Source organism: Hylaeus volcanicus, chromosome 3, assembly GCF_026283585.1.
Source record: "Hylaeus volcanicus isolate JK05 chromosome 3, UHH_iyHylVolc1.0_haploid, whole genome shotgun sequence".
In the NCBI taxonomy this organism is placed as follows: Eukaryota; Metazoa; Arthropoda; class Insecta; order Hymenoptera; family Colletidae; genus Hylaeus; species Hylaeus volcanicus.
This window is the reverse complement of record NC_071978.1, coordinates 28,564,266-28,582,474: the sequence shown is the minus strand read 5'-3', so window position 1 is coordinate 28,582,474 and position 18,209 is coordinate 28,564,266. Positions and strand designations below refer to the sequence as shown.

General features: G+C 45.9%; 1 protein-coding gene across 4 annotated transcripts in view; it reads right to left on the bottom strand.

The window, feature by feature from the left end:
* The window catches only part of LOC128873776 (protein Fe65 homolog), a 133,040-nt gene that overhangs the window by 107,537 nt on the left and 7,294 nt on the right, over positions 1 to 18,209 (bottom strand). For all 4 annotated transcript variants that reach the window (XM_054117606.1, XM_054117611.1, XM_054117609.1 and 1 more), the window contains exon 2: positions 9,911 to 9,967. The gene's annotated coding sequence lies outside the window, so the exon portion shown is untranslated. The remainder of the gene's footprint in view (positions 1 to 9,910; positions 9,968 to 18,209) is intronic.

Here is an 18,209-nt window from a genome sequence, read left to right as displayed (position 1 = left end):
TTAAACGACCGCTTTTAACCGCTAAATACAAGGTGATTTACGACGGTATTTGCGCTTTCCAGCGAGGAGTTCATGGTTCGTTTAGTTCATGGTGAAAAGAAACGGTCCGCGGATTAAATTGACCAACGTGTCGGGTACGCCCCAGCTATCGACTAGACCAGCGTTTCTCAAACATGCTCGTGTCGCGGAAAGCTTCCATTCGAATGCAGTTGTTCGATGTAACGCGACTACGAATATCGCGAATTTAATTCCATTAATTTTTACCTCGGTAACAAGTTTATCCGAGCAAGATAACCGAAACATGGACAAAATAAATTAATCCCCGGCCATATTCCTGCAATTGTTGTTTGCTCTTATTTACCGTCCATACATGGCCTCCATATGCTGTCCGAGGAGCAACGAATTCGATCGTACCTATGCCATTATAATTTTCATTATCTGCAATGTAAAGCTACTGGCGTAGAATCGAGTTAACGCAAACACGCGTCGCATATTGCGGAGTTACATTTCTGTTATTCATTTCTCCGGGATTAAATTTCAATTATCCGAGCGACGAATCGCCGAAACAAAGATAACCGGCTTCCGTCAAATTTCCGCGTCCCGATTTCGCGCGGCGCGGCGCGGACGGGAAAAGGATTACGAATTTTCCAAACTCATCGGCGTCGTTCGCTGCCACGAGTTCCTCCTATCCCACCTCTGTTCGATTCCCGAGGGCCGTTGAACTCTTGGTGCATTCACAAAGTAGCTGAAGTTCGCGCAGGTCGATAGATATATAAACGAGTCGTAAGTTTCCCGGTGCAGGACTCCGTGAGCACTCTCGCGAGCACGTACACACGAATCATGGAGGATCGTTTCAACCCTCGTGTCTGGGTAAACATCGTCGACGCGTCGTTACCAGCTCCAATCTCGGCTGTGCCCGCGAAAATCCGGCGGGACTCGATATCACCTGCTTGGGAAAATCGTGACGTCGTCGAGCACCGTCGAGCTCATAAATACATGGTGAACTCGAGTTCCCGATATCGCGACGTGGCTCGTTCGCGCAGCCCTTGCTAGCCTTCAGCGTCGTACCCTTCGACCGAGCGTTCAGATTCTGTTTGATGACCCGCTTCGAGGTAGGCCTCGAGACGCAAAATATCGATCAAAGCGAAACTCGAGTGCTCCGCTGTACACGCCATGATAAATAATATCACTTTCCACAGCAATATGGACGGTTTGACGAGCTTCAACGTTACCTTAGGTCCTTAGGTTTAGATTGATGACGTCATCGTACACCGAAGAGGTATACAAACAAGAAGGAGCCTCGAGGGTTACATCTTCCTCGTTAGGACTTACAGTCAACAGCTAAACAAACTTGGGCAACTTGTACACCGATTGTACAGTCGCGTATATTAGAATGGAACTACCATGGCGAATGTTTTAAAATTACGCGTAACACTCGATTCAAACAAGGGTCGAAGAAAAGGAAAACAACAAGTTCCACTGATGGGAAAGCTGAACGAATTTTTTTTATCTGAACGCGCAACGCGGCAAACAGCAGCTAGTCGACTCGATAAGAGGCGAACGTCGTTTGCTCCCCCTAACTCGACGGTGAAACGAAATCTTCTAAATCGAAGACGAGTTCCCTCGTCCCCGCGGGGATCCCGTCATTAAGATTTTTGATTTGAATGCAAATAGGCTGCTAGTTCCTCCGTATCTCCGTTCTCTCCGCCCTTCGGGATATTTCGCACCGTAAATGGAAATAGACCTTATTTTCTGAAGCGGGACGGAGAACTTCAAACGACGCGGACGTTCGGCGTCAAGTAGTTTCGTGCTCGAACTTTTGTAATCAGTTTCGCGCGGGGCAATTACCGGGACAGTTTCCGTCCGTGAGCAATTTTTTTCCACGTGTTTCTTTTAGATTGATAGATCATTTATTACGTGCTCTGGGCCAGTGTCTATTAAGAACACCGAGTCGATATACAAAGTATTTTAAAATGTAATTAATGTTCTTCGTTTTTAGACCGAAAACCAAGTACTTGATTGGCGCTGTCTTTTTTGATTCGAAAAATTCTCGGTGTCAAAGAACGGCCGTCCGAGCTGAAATGGATTTAGCCGCGGTTGCTACGGCCAGGTAAGGCAAGACATATAATTTACTGGTTTCTGCTTGTTACGCCGACCGCACGACGCCCTGTCGTCGCGGCGTAGCTCGTAAAGACGACAAACTCGGCGTAATTTTATCCCGTCTAGGTGCGCCTATATACACACGCGCCCTTCGTCCTTCGGCTAAATGAGATTTTACTTCGCGACAGGTACGCGTTGCCCTGCGACACGCGCTAACAACACCCGACGATGAAAATGAAACGGTTTATGTGACCTAACGGCGCGTTCTCGCCCCGTTTTTTAGTCGGTTTCCCTTAGCGTTCACTCGTTACACCGAAACGCCGTTTCCTTAATCTAACGTTACACCCCCTTACCGGTGAAATTTCTGTTAACGAGAAAGAAGACGTCGGGAAACGTCGAAAGCGAGCCAAAGGCGGAAACAGGATTCAGGGACCGTCTTACGGCGACGGTAGATCCTATTATAGGCAGAAGAAGCCAACGGAGAAGCGTGAAAGTAAGTTTTCGATTCACTCGCAAAGATAATTATAACTCTTTTAAAGTTGCAAGTCGAAAGAGAAAATTACACATCGACGAAATGTACACCTAGGAGCTGGGATGCGATATTAAGGGGCGAACGGTCATTTACGTATCGTAATATATCAAATTCTGCGATATTTTCAAATAAAAATTTAATTAAAACAGTCCACTTCGTTTCGAGCCTCGTAAAAGTACAGCCCGTCAGTGAACGTTGCAATATAATTCACAAGTACGGGCTCGTATTTCCTTCGTCGTTGCCGAGCCGATGAATAACGTGACCCGGGCGCCATTTCCCAGCAGCTCGGGCGACGCTCGCGGAAAACAATATCCGACAGTGATACGAAATTAATATAAACAATAACGATGTTGGACGTACACACGGCGGTATCGTGTTTCGATCGGCAACTAACAACGCCAGATTACACGGGAATGGGTTTTGATACCGCGATAGCTTGGCAATAGGATTTGCGAGTGAGTCGAGGTTATCCCTTTGGAAGGAGAATTTACATGAGGATTTACGCAGTTTGCTAGAAGCTGGTGAATAGAGAGCGGGAGGGACCACCTAGCCGGGGTCCCCAATGTAAATTCAAATATATTTGACGCGTCATTCGACGACGCATTGTACGTGGAAAATTTCCCACGTGTCGTCTAGCTTCGCGCGGATCCATTCAAGTGAAATACAGCGATGTCCTTAAAGACGTTACTCGATCTTGATCAAGTTAAGAAGTCTCGAAGACGGAACTTTATACCGAGTTATCTGGAAACTCATGGTGCAAACGGCAATACGATCATTCTACGCGAGAAAATGCATCGAAAATGTGGAATACAATCTTTTCCTGCGGGGATTTGTATTCGAGAGAACGGATGTTGAAGTTTCTTGAGGTACGCGCGCGACCGAGCGTGGCTCGGATAACGTGTTTGTCCATGACTCGCTGCATCTACACGCGCTAGCCCTAAACGTTGATTCCGGCACGGTACCATCTGTTTTCTAGAAATCAATGTTACTAAAGACAACTTAAAAGACAGCAGCGTGTTGCTCTGTCCGTGGCTCGCGGGGGCGATCCCAGTGACGCGTTATAGCTGTATAATTACGTTCATTAAATTCTCCGCGCCTTCTGGACGAGCAAACTGTACGCTATTTTAATTAAAAACTTTCCGTTCGGCCCCCTTCAGCGGGTCGGAGAATTGTGCGGCGCATTTAGAGCGCGAATTCAAACTCAAGCGATGAGGTAAAACAGCAGGTAAAACCGGCCAGTGGACAGGGTAACGGGTTGATTGATCGCGTGTCAGGTTCCAGCCAACCTGGCGCCAGCGCAGTGACTCTCAAACAGGCGCCACGCAGGTACACCTACCCGGAACGGTCTGCCCTCGGTCTCCTGCTCGCACGACATTCGCGCGTAAATTTTCCTGAGTCATGCTCGCTGCCAACGATCTATAAAAAAGCACAAATTGATCTGCACGACACTTTACGAAACTCCTTGAACTCGACGGATAAATTATACCTCGACTCGCGTAATATCCGTTGCGGTCGTGCCAGAGACGACGGTACGAAATTCTGCTCTACATCAGATTTTAAATAACGAATAACAGTTAAATGTGAAATTGAATTTGAATTATAGAATATATTTGTGGAGCCAACGATCGCAGCGGTGTGAGTGAAAGGGAAATAAAAAAATTGAACTGTAGAACGTCACGATGAAACTCCGTACTCTGCTCTTTTTTTTTGTTTAAACAGAAAATCCGAGGAACGCTGTATACGTTTTTTCCGTGTAGAATTCGACGGTTAACGAATAAGAAATTCGCGTGATAAGAAAACCGCGAGCTTTCGACGACTAAAAGGTCGGAGGGCACAAATCACAGGCCTTGCCGTCTCCATCCACGTTTCTGTCAGTCACTTATTCATTCGGTCTCGTTCTCCGCCGACTCACCCGCGCGCCGACGGACCTTTTATTTGATCGACGACTGACGTTATCGCTGGTAATATTGGAGAGAGAGGCGACTCCACCACTTCCGAGCGATCTGGCTCGCTCCATCAAACATTCATGCTGTCGGCCGCGAGCTCGTGTTGCCGCTACGTGAAAATGCGCCCGATAAAATGCACCGGGACCACCCCCGTGCGGCACTCTTTTGTGCGCGTTATAACGTCGCCCGTCACCGTTAATATTCCTGAGGTTAACTTCCGCTTCCGTGCAGCTACTTTCCGAAAATTGGCCTGCTCCCGTGAGTTCGATAATCGCTGCTCATTGGAACACGCTACTTTCGTTTTCCGAACGGTAAAGTAGAAAAGCGTTGCAACCCGCAAATCTTTTCGCCGAAAGTACGCGTTTCGAAACATCCTGTACCCGCTACGCAAAAACAGATTTTTTAGGGGATCTATTTACGAAAGCTAAGTATTTTATTTTAGGCGTACGAAATAAAAATATTTCGGTCTCTACATCTCTGTATCTCGGTTCGGTAACTAGCCTCGAGTATCGAATTAACCGGGATCGATTTCTAAGGGGACGAAACTTGTTGCGGGAACGAGTCCCTTCGAGGAAGTCGTCCACGATTGTAATTTTAAAAACGATGAACGACAGAAAGGCGGGCGAGAGAGAGAGAGAGAGAGAGAGAGAGAGAGAGAGAGAGAGAGAGAATGCGAAGAGGGTGGACAGGAAGAGAGACTTTGAATGTAAAGAGAGGAGAGTGAACTCCAGACCACTTCGTCACACTCGAGGGAAGACGGAGAGGGCACGGCAGCTTGTTCTAGTTTACGGTTCTTGGAACGAACGTAGAGAAGACTCAGGTACCGTGTATCCCACGTGGCTAGGAGGCCTGCCCGAAATTTTCTCTGAATTCTGACAGATTTCGCGTCGAAATAACTCCCAAAGGCGGCACCCGCGAAACGTGCCTTCATTTCAAACGCGACCGAATAAGCTTTATCTCTGAAACGTCATTTTCCGACGTCGCGTATGAATTTCTAACGAGACGCCATTCTTTCGACTGATCTGAATTATTCGCATACTATGAATATATCTCGAATATACCCCGGTCATCGATCCTGGCCAGCTTAAATTAGTTTAATAGACACAAAGGGTTATACCTATGACGAGATAGTTGCTACGTCCAATGTATGATGATACCAGAGACTCGAGTTTATCTGTCACGTTCGCGAAACGTAAACAGTAATTTAAATTACTATTTTCATTATTAACAATAAGTTTGTTCGGTTCAAGTTGCACAGCCAACTTACGTAAGATTCGGGAAATGAAATGTCTAGTTGCGACGTTATACAAATATTTACGTAACATGTCTCCCAATTGATTCGTTCTGGTATCGCTTGTTTACGATATACGGAACGCAACTCGTACCTCGGAGACTCGGTTCTGTTAAAAGATAACGTCGACTTCGGAAAACTGTCTGGAAAAATACTTTTCCGCCGTGTGTTGGCTCAGTTAATGAAAAAGATACAGAATTTCATCGCGGGAACTCCGGTTCCAACTCCGCAACTCCATTCGCAACTTGCTGATGCAGTACTCGATTGATTGAATATCGACTACGCGCCCAATACCCGTCGATGATTCGCGTCAATTTCCATGCGTTCGTCGTCGAGATCATCGTTGAATCTCAGGCACGTCGTCCGCGTATATCGGGAGATTCCGAGTCTGCGAGCATTCGTCTCGGGAATGCAAATGCACTCGACGCGAATAGTAATATGTAGATTCATCCCAGCTGGTCGAAAACTCTCCCACGACTAACCCCGTTCCCCTCGAACGTGTACCAAAATTAAATTCTATTGGATCGATAACATATCTTAATTCCTGAAGGAAAAACCTGATGAGAAGACATTTAATCGAGTATCAATGTACACGCATCGAAGATAACTTACTTTGCAAAGCATTAGTATTGTGTGTTCTTTCGTGTAAAAAGTAGATATTTTTCTTCTCGGTATGTTTTTAAAAGCAAGTAAATAGTAAACACATGCGATGAAACAGTTTCTTCTGTATATTCGTTATATCGAGTATGATTGCGATATAACTTCGCGACGATTATACGCTATTAAATTACGCCAGTCATCGCGACTCAGCACTTACAGATTTCAAATATTCTTAGAGCATTTTGCGGCAAAGTAGTTTGTCTACCAACTGTACAAAGCATCGCGCATTAATTTCTTTACGTTACGCTTGAAAATTGACGGGAGGTGGAAAGGACAAAAATAAAATATCGATATGACGTTGAAATGACGCGAGCTTCGTCGGATGACTTCAATTTTTGGGGAACTGTAATCCGTATAGAAGCGGCTGCAAACTGTCGTTCCATCGCAAAAAATAGAGCCGTGATGGTGATTGACGCGTTGACAGACAACTTCATGCGAAACTTCCTACATTTTTACATCGATCATTCGGATTGGAATTACTCGGCGCTACTCCGGATAAGTGCTCTCCGCTATCTCCTCGCAACATTGGAAAATCGAATATACGAATACGTCGAGACAATAACGAAAACAATTCGTCTCAATAATGCAGCCCCTGGAGTATCGGTATTATTTGATCGAAGAGAACGCTGCTCGTGAATCTTTGAAATTCGTGCAGTAGAATGCTTCTATTCTCCTAGCGAGCGATCTCGTCGATTCGACGCACGGTTTTAAAGCAAGTATTCGTATTTTATGGAGTAAGCCTATATAAATATATCGGATATATCAAAATAGAACCCCAGCCCAGAATTGTGGAGTAGCCTCATGAAGTATGCGCAACGCTGAAACGATGTTTCGTCGGCTGATTTATCGCTCGAAGAATTCGTGACAAGGTTTCCTAGTTTCGAGAAGCCATTATTCAACGAGGAATCGGTGCATCTGCAGCGAACAACGTGTAATTCCTCAGAAACGAGGCGGATTCTCGAAGCGTCAGGTGGTTCCCAAACCGCACCTGATCGATAGAAACGAGGTCTAATGACAGGGCCGCCATTGATGGCCGTCCAATATCCGACTTACACGAGCCTCGGAACGCACGTGATCCAAGGTAATTGACGCCGTTCGTCATCTACGACCGAATCCGTTCCATTTCTCGCACGAATAACCAACCTCGCGACTGGGTTCGCGCATTCTTTTCACGCACGTGAAATATTCGCGACGTGTCGTCGAAAGTTCGCCGCACCGCGAAAGTTACCCGTGAGACTAGATTCGTTCGATGCTTGAAAGTTACCGCGAGCTTCTCTTTCTTATATATTCTCCGGGAATACAAAAGCTTGAAACTACAAACGCGATAACAAACTCTGCAATCGCGAAAGTAGCAGACGACTATCCAACACGACGAACCAAACTTCTCGAAAACGTATTTAAATTAAAACAAAATAAATATAGAGGGATGCACCTGTGATACTTGGATCGCAGCAGCTTCCGCGACGTTTCGATCGAAACGAGGAAAAATATCTGGCTACAGTGGCGAGGCGAAATATTTATGAAAAGGAATCACGATTTAAATTAAGAACCGTAAAGGGCCGATCTTCGGCGGGAAGTAATTTGACGTCGACAGAAGCGAAAAGGAGCTCCCTACCATCCGAGCGAGCCGTTACCACTAAAGTGGCGTACTTGAGATATTCCTCGCACGTTTTTAAAGTGTCCCGTGTCAAAGAGTTCGCCGAGACTCCTCCGAGGAAGCAGCACGAATCGTCGTCCACTCCCCAGAGAGAATTTTCCTGAATTCGTTTCAACTGGATTTCCTATCCACCAGTCAGGTACACTTCAGCATAAGTACACACAGACGTACACATACGTACGAAGACAAGGAGTGTCACGCAGCCGGCACGAACGAAGTGTATCATCGTGGAACAATATTTTCGTTTCCCTCTCGCGCGATCTGTGCCCGAACTGTTTGCAGGAATACGCTTTCGAAAGAGAAAACGTACACCATGTATTATTACCGTCGAATCGGATTCCGCTCGGCCAGATTCGAATGAAACTAAAAACTCGTTTTCTCGCAGATAAGCTGCCGGATGTTTCTAAGGTTTCAAGGCGAAGACTGCCGCAGGAACTTTTTCTCGATGAAAACGTAACGGGGAATCTCTTCTCTACGCCGAGTGCTCGTAATTTCCTACCGAAGAGGACCGCGCAACCTTCCAACTGCAGCGTTAAACAATTAACGAAAACATTTCGCTCCCAGTGTAAATATTTTCTTCGGAGGTCGGACCGTATTTCTGCGCGATTGTGAGAATTTTTACGCTATCGGGATTGGATAAACGAACGGGTTCGGGGAGGAAGGTTGGTACAGCGTAGGCGGAAGAGGGATGGTCGATGGGAGACAGAGAGAGCGAGAATCAGGAGGGTTGGTGATCGATTGCGTCGGTACATGCACAATAACAGGGGGATGGAGTCATGTATCCGGGCTAAACAGCCCATTTGCCCCGCACAATGGAAGCGACGTTGCTGTGGGCTCGACTTAATTACGTAGAGGCTGCCTTTGGCAGAGACCAGAGAGGTAAAGAGAGGCGAGAGGATACCTTATCGTAGGCAGCCTACACCTAAACTGCATTTAATAGACTCTCAAGAATGTAAAATTCACTGACAAATCGATACCTTCGATGGTAAATTAATTTGCGCGTTAACGGAACTCGAGTTTCCTAACTACCCTCGAAATGGACGAACAAGCTGGTTGAATACAAGGACTCGCTTCAATATAATGCATTTATCGAATGATTAAACTACGCTAAAACGCACTGCTACACGCTCTTAAAGCTCTTTAGCACCTACTCTAACTTGTCCCTCTTAGTTCTGCGACCCAATCCCCCCGCTACAATCCTAAGGGACTTTAATAGATTACTAAACGCGTTTGTCAATCAATTAAACTCTCTCGAAACCCTGTTTAAGGAGAATACTCGAATGATCGAGATCAGCTGATATGCAGTGCACGTAATATATCTTCGTGTATTTTCTATGATAAAAATTTAGCCCACCTTTGCGCGCGAGAAGTTCGATCGCTTCTAACCATTTTATAAACCGTTATTTCCAATTCATCCAAGGTCTAAGAAACTAGTGTTTATCGCGATCGATCGCTATATAAATTCAGGCAGAAAGTATTGCTATAAAGTACGTATAAACTGCTCGCCAAGTTCGAGCGCTCTCAAGGACGCGCTTTCCTTATTTATCTATCGCATGCAACGGCTGGAGCATCTCGTAGCGGAGCAATAAGAGTTCCCCGCCAAACAAAACAGTTTTCCGATAGTTCCATTAGTGTGAAAACGAACAGAATTAGTGGAGCCTAGCCTTTAGCCTGGGCACCATTGTTGAACGAGAATAAATTACGAATCTGCGTACAGTACTTACCGAAGTTCTCATAAAGTTCGCCGTTTCCAAGAGGCCACTGCATTAAACGGGGTATATCTGCAACAGAAAACGTAGTTTCGTTTAACATATTCAGATAGGGGAATCAACGAAGCATCGCAAGGTCAATTGGTTCCTAAATGGCACAGGCTAGGAGTATATTGTCGTTATCGTTTGTTCTCTAAGCGTTACAAACTGCAACGTTAGATAAGTTGGAACACTCCGCGGTTAACAACGATAAATTAATAGAAGAAAGATAGCAAAAGTGTCGAAGATATATCACATATGCTGGTTGCATAAGTGCATGCCAGTCCAGCGAATGAAGATAAGCGAGACTTACGTGCAAGTTGTAACACTTCTGTGTATCGCTTAATTGACACACATATCAACGAATTGTGTTTGATTAGTTCAGTAGTTGCCCAGAATATAAGCCTAGAGGATCGTTAAGATTTTTTCCTCGTGCGAGTGAGGGAAAAATGACTTTGAGTTTGAGCCTTTATTTGTTTACCTGTTTCAAACGTATCAAAATAACGCAGCTCGATACTTATACTTATCTAATCTTATATACATGATATACGTATGTTTTCTTTTATGAAAAATAAACCAGAATAACAAACATTACATATATACATATAATTCACGCACGTGAACGTCAAACGCAAAGTCTGTCTGACGCGTCTCGGAACGTAGAGACTCGAACAGGTTCTCTGAGTGGTTTCTCGTGTTCACCATCGCCATGTACACATAACTGAGCGAAATGTACATGTATGGACGCATACATTTTACATTTTATATGTATATCTCATTGTCTGACTCGTCGGGTATGCGGAGACGCGACAAACTCGCGGAGGAACGACGAGCTCAAAAACGGTTCCGTTAAAAAACAGGAACGTGCGTCCGAAAATGCAACTGCGTTCGTTGTTAATTAAACGTTTGCGTTGGAAATTAGTTTCCTCGCGAGATAATCGTTTCGCGCTTTGAATGTTCAAATCGTTGTCTGGAAGAATCTGAGGGGTTAGCAAAATAATAAAAACCACATTCGCTTATATTATTTATACCCTCTATCGGTCCGCACAATAGAGGCTCTAATGTGTTTCCAAAGAGCGCTAAACCTTGACTCAATAGTTGAAACTTGTTCGAATCGCAACCCTGGATTATTCGTCTCACCACCGCCACCGCAGCTCGTATTTGCTCTTCACCCTAACGCGTATCTTCGACCTCCGACTCTTCACCCTCTTGTGGCCAGGATTGGTTCAAAGGCTCATCGAAACACTCTCTAGAATCTATCAGCCGAAACACCGCTCTCATGAGACAGAGGCCGATTCCAACCAGGCAGCTTTCACGTAAATAAAGCTCCGGAGCTTAATACGTGACCATAATGGGGACGAAAATGCCTTTGAAACGCTTTCTATATAGAACAATGTTCGTCGGACCACCGAAGTGGCAACAACTCGATTATTTTCGAACTATTAAATTCTCTTTATCGATGCTCCTGCCCGTCGACGAGTGCGTTAAATCCCAAGTAAATAAACAACGATCACAGGCCAGCGACTCTTGCTCGTGAACTTTGTTAAACCATCGAATGGAAATGAATCCGATGCTTAACGATTCATTAAACGATCAAACGACGACTGGATTTCCTGTCATCTAATTCATGGAACAGTGTCCGCGGTGAATTACACGAGAGACCCGAGTTTAACGTCGCCTCGACAAAGCACAAAGTGTCCCCGTCGCTTGAAGTCACTAGATACACAGGGTGTATCCCATCGCGTGGGACGCACTTCAGCGGTAGATCGAGGACGCAAGATCAATAAAAAGGGTTGAAACAAACGTGGCACCCTATTCTAGCCTGTTCCCGAGTTACGATTTCGATTTATTTCAAATCTCGTGGTTGTTTTCCGATTACGTTAATTTTACCGCGTAAAGGACCGTACTTTAAATCGAAACAAGAAAACGCAGGAAGGGCACACGTGTTCGCGGAAAGCGAAAACGTGTGACGCGTATCTGTAGAGAGGAGAGTACCAGCCGAAGAGCACGACCAGCAAGAGAAACGTAGTCGTGGGAAGGGGAGGAAGTGGGTGTTCGCGTCGTAGTGCATCTTTCTCTGATTTCCCGCGGGAGAAGTCACCTAGGTAGGTTTCTCCTCCGTATCGAGGCGCGGAAAGAGGATAAAGGACAGAGAAAGAGAAGGCGGATACAGCCGCAACGTGTGTCCTCGCGTAGCATGATTTATTTTATTGCTTTTCGAGAACCCAGCATAATTCCACCCCCCGCCGGCCCTGCCGACAGTTATTTACCCCTCTCCTGAGCGCAGAAGGACGGACGGAACGGATCGAGGATCCCTAGGCACGGGATCAACAGGTACAGGACTGCTGCTATCCCTGAACCGAGTCAAGACAGGGAACCCGCCATCCCCTAGCAGTATAAAAATATCATGCGCGATATTGGGGGCGTAAATTTGATCGCGACGACGAAACTGCGCGGCGGAGTAACGAAAATTTTGTAAAAATATTAGCCAAAGGTGGAATGACATCGCGGGGCGAGTGACGCTCGCGAACGGGAGAAGCGCGAGGAAGTTAAAGCTTGATTTAATTAAAACGGACGATGGCAACGACGATGCAGTAAATTGAAAATTACGGAGCGAACTAATCCTCTTAAATGGAATATTACTAGGAGAACATGGCACCGAGATAAACGCGACGAATTCGATTGTTTTTGACTAAAGCTACGGCAATAAATTCATCCTCTTTAATGGACGCTCGGAACATGCTGGTATTGACGTTTAAATCCCATCAGGCACGTCCTCTTCTCCGACCTCGCACCTTCCCCCCTCCGCCAAAACGATTTGCTTTCATTCTGTATTAACGAATCGCCGATAGGTCCGATAGCTTAAATTGATTGCGAATCGGTACGACGGAAGCCATGAACTCTAATCAAGAGTAATCAGAAAGTGGGGAAAAATTAATACCTCCTCGAAACTTTGAAGCACCTTCCGTTAAGGAAAGATTAAAATTATAACGACGTCTGTTACCACGCAACCTTTTTAAACGCTCTGCAGGTGCGGTAAATAAATTCTTCGACTACCTTAACCCGACTTCTGGCGTCTGCTTTCGTTCTCGTTCCCAAGCATTGTATTTCTCTGGTCGTGTTCGACGATATTAGCGTCATGGTTGGAAGGATACCCGGAAGAACGTCAACCGAGAGCGTAATATACTTGCTCGGAGCCTTTTCCGAATGCACGTCGCCGAGGGTTGCAGGGGGTTGGCGGTAACGGAATGGAGAAAGGGGGATAGCAGCGGGGTCGTTGCAGGAAATTTCACGGAGTGGCGCAATAACGTTTCTTATGCCACGTTTCCGGAGTGGCGTGCCGTTGGGGGAGGTGGGCAGCTTGCAAATACTCACCGCGTGCGCGAGGAAGAATGAGAGTGCAATAGAGAGGGTGAAAATAGCAGGGAAAAGGGAGGAGATGCAGTCACTCTCTGGCATGCAATTAGGAGCTAGGCATCGTCCTGAAAAAGGATCCCCCTCTTTCGGTGTTCCAGCTGGGATCCTCTTTCTCTTTTCACCACCAGTGCCCTTCCGCTCCGACTTCCCTTTAGCTTTCTCCTTCTGGAGTTCGTTCGATTATATACGTACACGGATTTCCTCCTTCGCGCGTTTTCCTATAATCCACGTCGGCGCCTCTCGACGCACACGCCGCGGATAACGACTCCGGAAAATATCGGCTCGACGATTGGTCGATTTTTCCCGCTGATATCGAAAAACCGTGATTCCCGATACAACAGACCCGGGGATATTAAATGTGTATCGCGTTAACTCGATAACGAGCGTCGCGCGATTTAATTTAATGGCTCGAACCTACCACGAAGCTTCAAAAATGGGGTACAAGTTCGGAGATTGTTTTGCGAAGTATGCACGTATCAATGATGCGACCTTTTCCTCGTTTTATTTCATTTCAACCATTGGGGGGGTCGGAAAAGTTCGATTATCGGTATTTTCTCGGCCCTCAAGATGATGTCCACCATCGATAAGAGGATTGCGAAAGCTTTCAGTCGATCGCTGGAGATGTTGATTTTGGGAAATTTCATTTCTGCGTATAACCCGATTTATAGCGGAAATTTTTGAGATTGGGCCGCCGCGAATAAAACAGGAATGTACCAAACGAGAACTGGTAGGAGAGTGGAGTGTGCAAAAAAAAAAAAAACACAAAAAGGTTTGAAACATTGCTGCCGTACCCGGGCGAAGGGGGTGAAGCAGATAGTGCCATTCAGTGCTACCAACGGATGATTCCCGCGGGAACGGGAGGGTAAACACTAACGCCAATCCTGTTTTTTCCCCGCTCCCTTCCATTCTCACTCTCTCTCTCTCTCTCTGTCTCTTTCTTTCTCCGTCCGCCTATCTGTTTCTCGTTTTTTATTCGCTTTTCTGGTTCTGGCAGCCTCCCACCACGCGACGACGCGTAATAACGATAATAAATCGTCTCTGAGTGATTTAGAGGTTCATTTAGCTGGCGAAACTTTCGCGAGAGCACGGGTTACGGTGGCAGATTATAGAGAATAAGTCATTTTCGTTCGAGTCAATCCGTGAATTAGGGACACCCGACATCCGCAGCGTGACGATTCCCTCGCAAATTACTCGGCTCTTCGTTCGTCGAAAACTTCCCCGTCTGGTCTGAACGTTGAAAAATTGCGCACCGCTAGGAAAATTGCATTGGGTTGGTGCATAATTCGCCGTGTCTCTTTCTTTTCTCACAATAAAATTAAAAAAAAAAAAAAACAGCGAATTACACACCAATTCAATGCTATGTATATATATATATATATATATATATATATATATATTTGGACTCCCCGACTGTGCTATCTCGGTTCAGCCAAGTATCCTTGCCCTGAAAAGGATTTCTTGGGCGTGCGTTGTGTATTATTTTGAGAGCGCCGCATTCAGAACTTTGGTATGAAAGAGGACAACGACAGTAATATTATAGGGAAAACCTCTCGAGTGATTCCTTTTAGAAGAAAATTGCGTTTAAAATAAATTGCCACGAACTTATGCATCGACCCCGATAGCTTTCAGTGAAAAGTAGGCTAGCTTCGTTCGGTTTGTACGCGAAACAATGACCACGCGATGGAACGCGTCGCGTCAAAAGAGCCAACAAATAGCGTCAGTTAATAAAATATCGATCACACGACCGACCGTCCGAGCGAAAGTAAAACGAATCTTCCGCGCAATAATGAACCGAAATAGATACAGTTCGAGCGGCAATAAAATCCTGTCGGTACCGTGAAACTGCCGACAAAAGTAGCTCGTTGATATAAGGCACGGGCTTCTATTACCCGGAAATTAACGAAAGCCATGCACGTACGGTCGTCGGTACGTGTAGCGAGTGAACAGAACCTGCTTTCGGGACGAGTTCCTATTTCTTCCACCTCCCTTGGGTCATTCAATTCGAGCAAACGTGAAAACAATGGCTTTAATCTTGGTCAGTCACAATGCACGACTCGCTGCTGTTTCCTAGTCGATAAAACGGCCACCATCCGTTGGCCAGTATCGAGAAATACCTCGAGAACACAGTGGTCCGTTCGCGCGCCGCGGAGAACGAAATTCCGACGCCCAGCGATGATCATCTACCCTAAATAATTCCCCTTGATCACGGCGGCTCGACGCGTGCTTTTAAATTCAATTCGAGACCGTTCGACGACCGGTGGATTATTTTTCCCCATGATATTCTAGACTAATAATAAAAAAACTGTTTCAGTGATTAAACAAAAATATATCGGAGATTGCCCCATCGTTTACCGAACTCGATTTGACCCCAAAGCAAACACACACGCACAGCTGGTCCTCTCCCTGCCTTATTTGCCGTGTCCCCGGTCCGCTAATAAATGAATCGATCGATTGTTCGTCGTACGTGCGAAACGGGACCCGTCGAGGGCAATTTTGTTGCGCCTGATTTTGAGTTCCCGTAGGTTCGCCGCGCGCGCGAAGCGAGTGGACACGCGGAGTTTGCTCCGACGCCGAAGAGAGGAAGGAAAAGGCAGTGGAGGCACGTCTCCCGGTATCTTTACGACCTCCCAGGGACATAAAGTGGTGTTATCCCTCTGTAGCTGGTCTCTAGCAAAGATGGTGCACGCACACCCACGCAACGTGACAGCGTCGCGGACTTACGAATCAACACACGTGTACAGCGTCACACCGACTGGGGACGCGACCCTTTCTGCCAGTTAGTCTCACCGAGATACCGGGATAGCGATAGGACATCAGCCTTTAAGCATCACCCTTGAACCGGTGGACGGTACAAACCTCAATATTGTCCGGAGAAAGGAGGATAAGCTGGCTCCTGTTACAATAGAACCTTTCCTGAATGGAGGTGTCGAAATTGTTGAATGCATGGAACAGCTTTAGGGTTCAAAGTTGTTCAACAAGAGACGGTGAAAATTCATGAGCGTCTTTTGTACAGGAATGGATACTCGTTGGCGAATAACGGGGTACCGGGGAATTGTTTCTGTTCGCTAGCAAAGTTCCTCGACGCGCATTATGCATATGCATGCCTGCGTCCGCGAGGTGCCGGCCATTCGAGGGCGTAACAGGTGTACTCCCTCCCCTATGCGAGACACGATCTTCATTTCCGGTCAATCTAACCAGAATATTAGAGGTACGTTATCCAAACCATCGAGTAATCTCTTGACAAAGCACGAGGACAGAGAATATTGGGTTAATCCTCGCGCTAGTTCTCGACACGAGCTACGTAGGAGATCGTATAAATAACCGAGTAACTCCTTTCGCGAAAGATGAAATTCCAACGAAATCAGATTTCTAATACGAACGCTTCGTTGGTGTATCTCATCGAAGGAACAGGCAACCTTCGTAGCTTTTTTCCAGAATGCTATCCCCCTTAAGAAATAGAAGCACCAAAGCTCGCGCGTAGACTCGACAGAGCATTTCCCGACTTTAAAACTTTTACACTCCGCACATGGAACACGACGGACCAAGGTATTTTATACGTCTGACAGCTGTCGATGGCGCGGTTCCCATCATCCAGTTTGTATTACGCCCGGCCATAAAGTTACGCCGTAGATCGATCTCTCTCTTACCGTTACCCAGAAGAGAATCATAAAATAAAATCCACGAGACCTGACGTTTCTGAATTTTCGAAACAGTCGGGAGCTCCGATAGCGAAACGCTACCGTGAACAGCGGCGCCTTATACTATAAACGAGGAACTACCCTCGCCAAAATTTATGTTTCTGGGACTCGTTGCGATTACTAATACCGCGAGCGAATTATCGTTTCAGTTACGGGGTGATCTAACAGAGGTGGGTCCAAAACTGGTAATAGAATTTTGAATAGACTTTAGCGATTTAATATTTCCGAACACGAAAAGTTGAGAATAAAATTTAAATAAGTAATCGTGAGGTATTTTTCTATATTTTAATATTGTAGTATCCGCGCCTCCCATACCCAACAATAAGGAGTCAAATAAGAACACGAAACGTAGGCTACGGGATTGGTCGCGTAGGTAAAGCGATCGACTGTGGATCCGAGGATCGTGGCTTCGAATCCCCGTGCCTTATTTTTCGTTTAGACTCCTACATATGGGGGCTCGTCCGGGGTGGGGGGGTACAGCGGCAGAGGACCGGCCAGTGACGATGAGTCACGATGAACAACAATGCCACGCGAAGGACGGTGGAGTGGGCAACAATGAGGCGTCGAGAGAGAACAACGTTCCAGAAAGAGAGAGGGGAGTACACTCGCGAAAGAGGGCGCGGCGCGCACTGTTGTTGAGACGCGAAACCCGAGAAAACGGACATTCGAGGGCGAATGATAATTCCATGAGAATCTTGATAATGGAAAGAGAAACCTCGTTAAATGCTCGACAGTCGCTAAACAATGAATAAGCTTGAAGGTGATAGTGGGGATGGACTGTGTAGAGCTACTACTTGTCGAATTTAATACATTATTGGACATTACTATGATTTAATTTAAATGTCACAATTTATTAATTGTCTAAGGTATATAGAAAGATAATGCCACGCTCTATGTTCAGCCATTGTGTTGATTGTGGGAGCAACGATGCAAGCACGACTGAACTTGACCACTGTTTGATATAACTCGACATGCAGGGAATCCCATTTCAAGCTGTGGTGGGGGTCTACCTATCCATTCACTATCACCTATCATCGAGAACAACGTGTCCAAGCTGTAATAGTTTCAAGAGAGGAGTCAAATTCTTCCAAAATTAATTCGAAATTTCAAATTTGTAGTATCCGCGCCTCCCATACCCAACAATAAGGAGTCAAATAAGA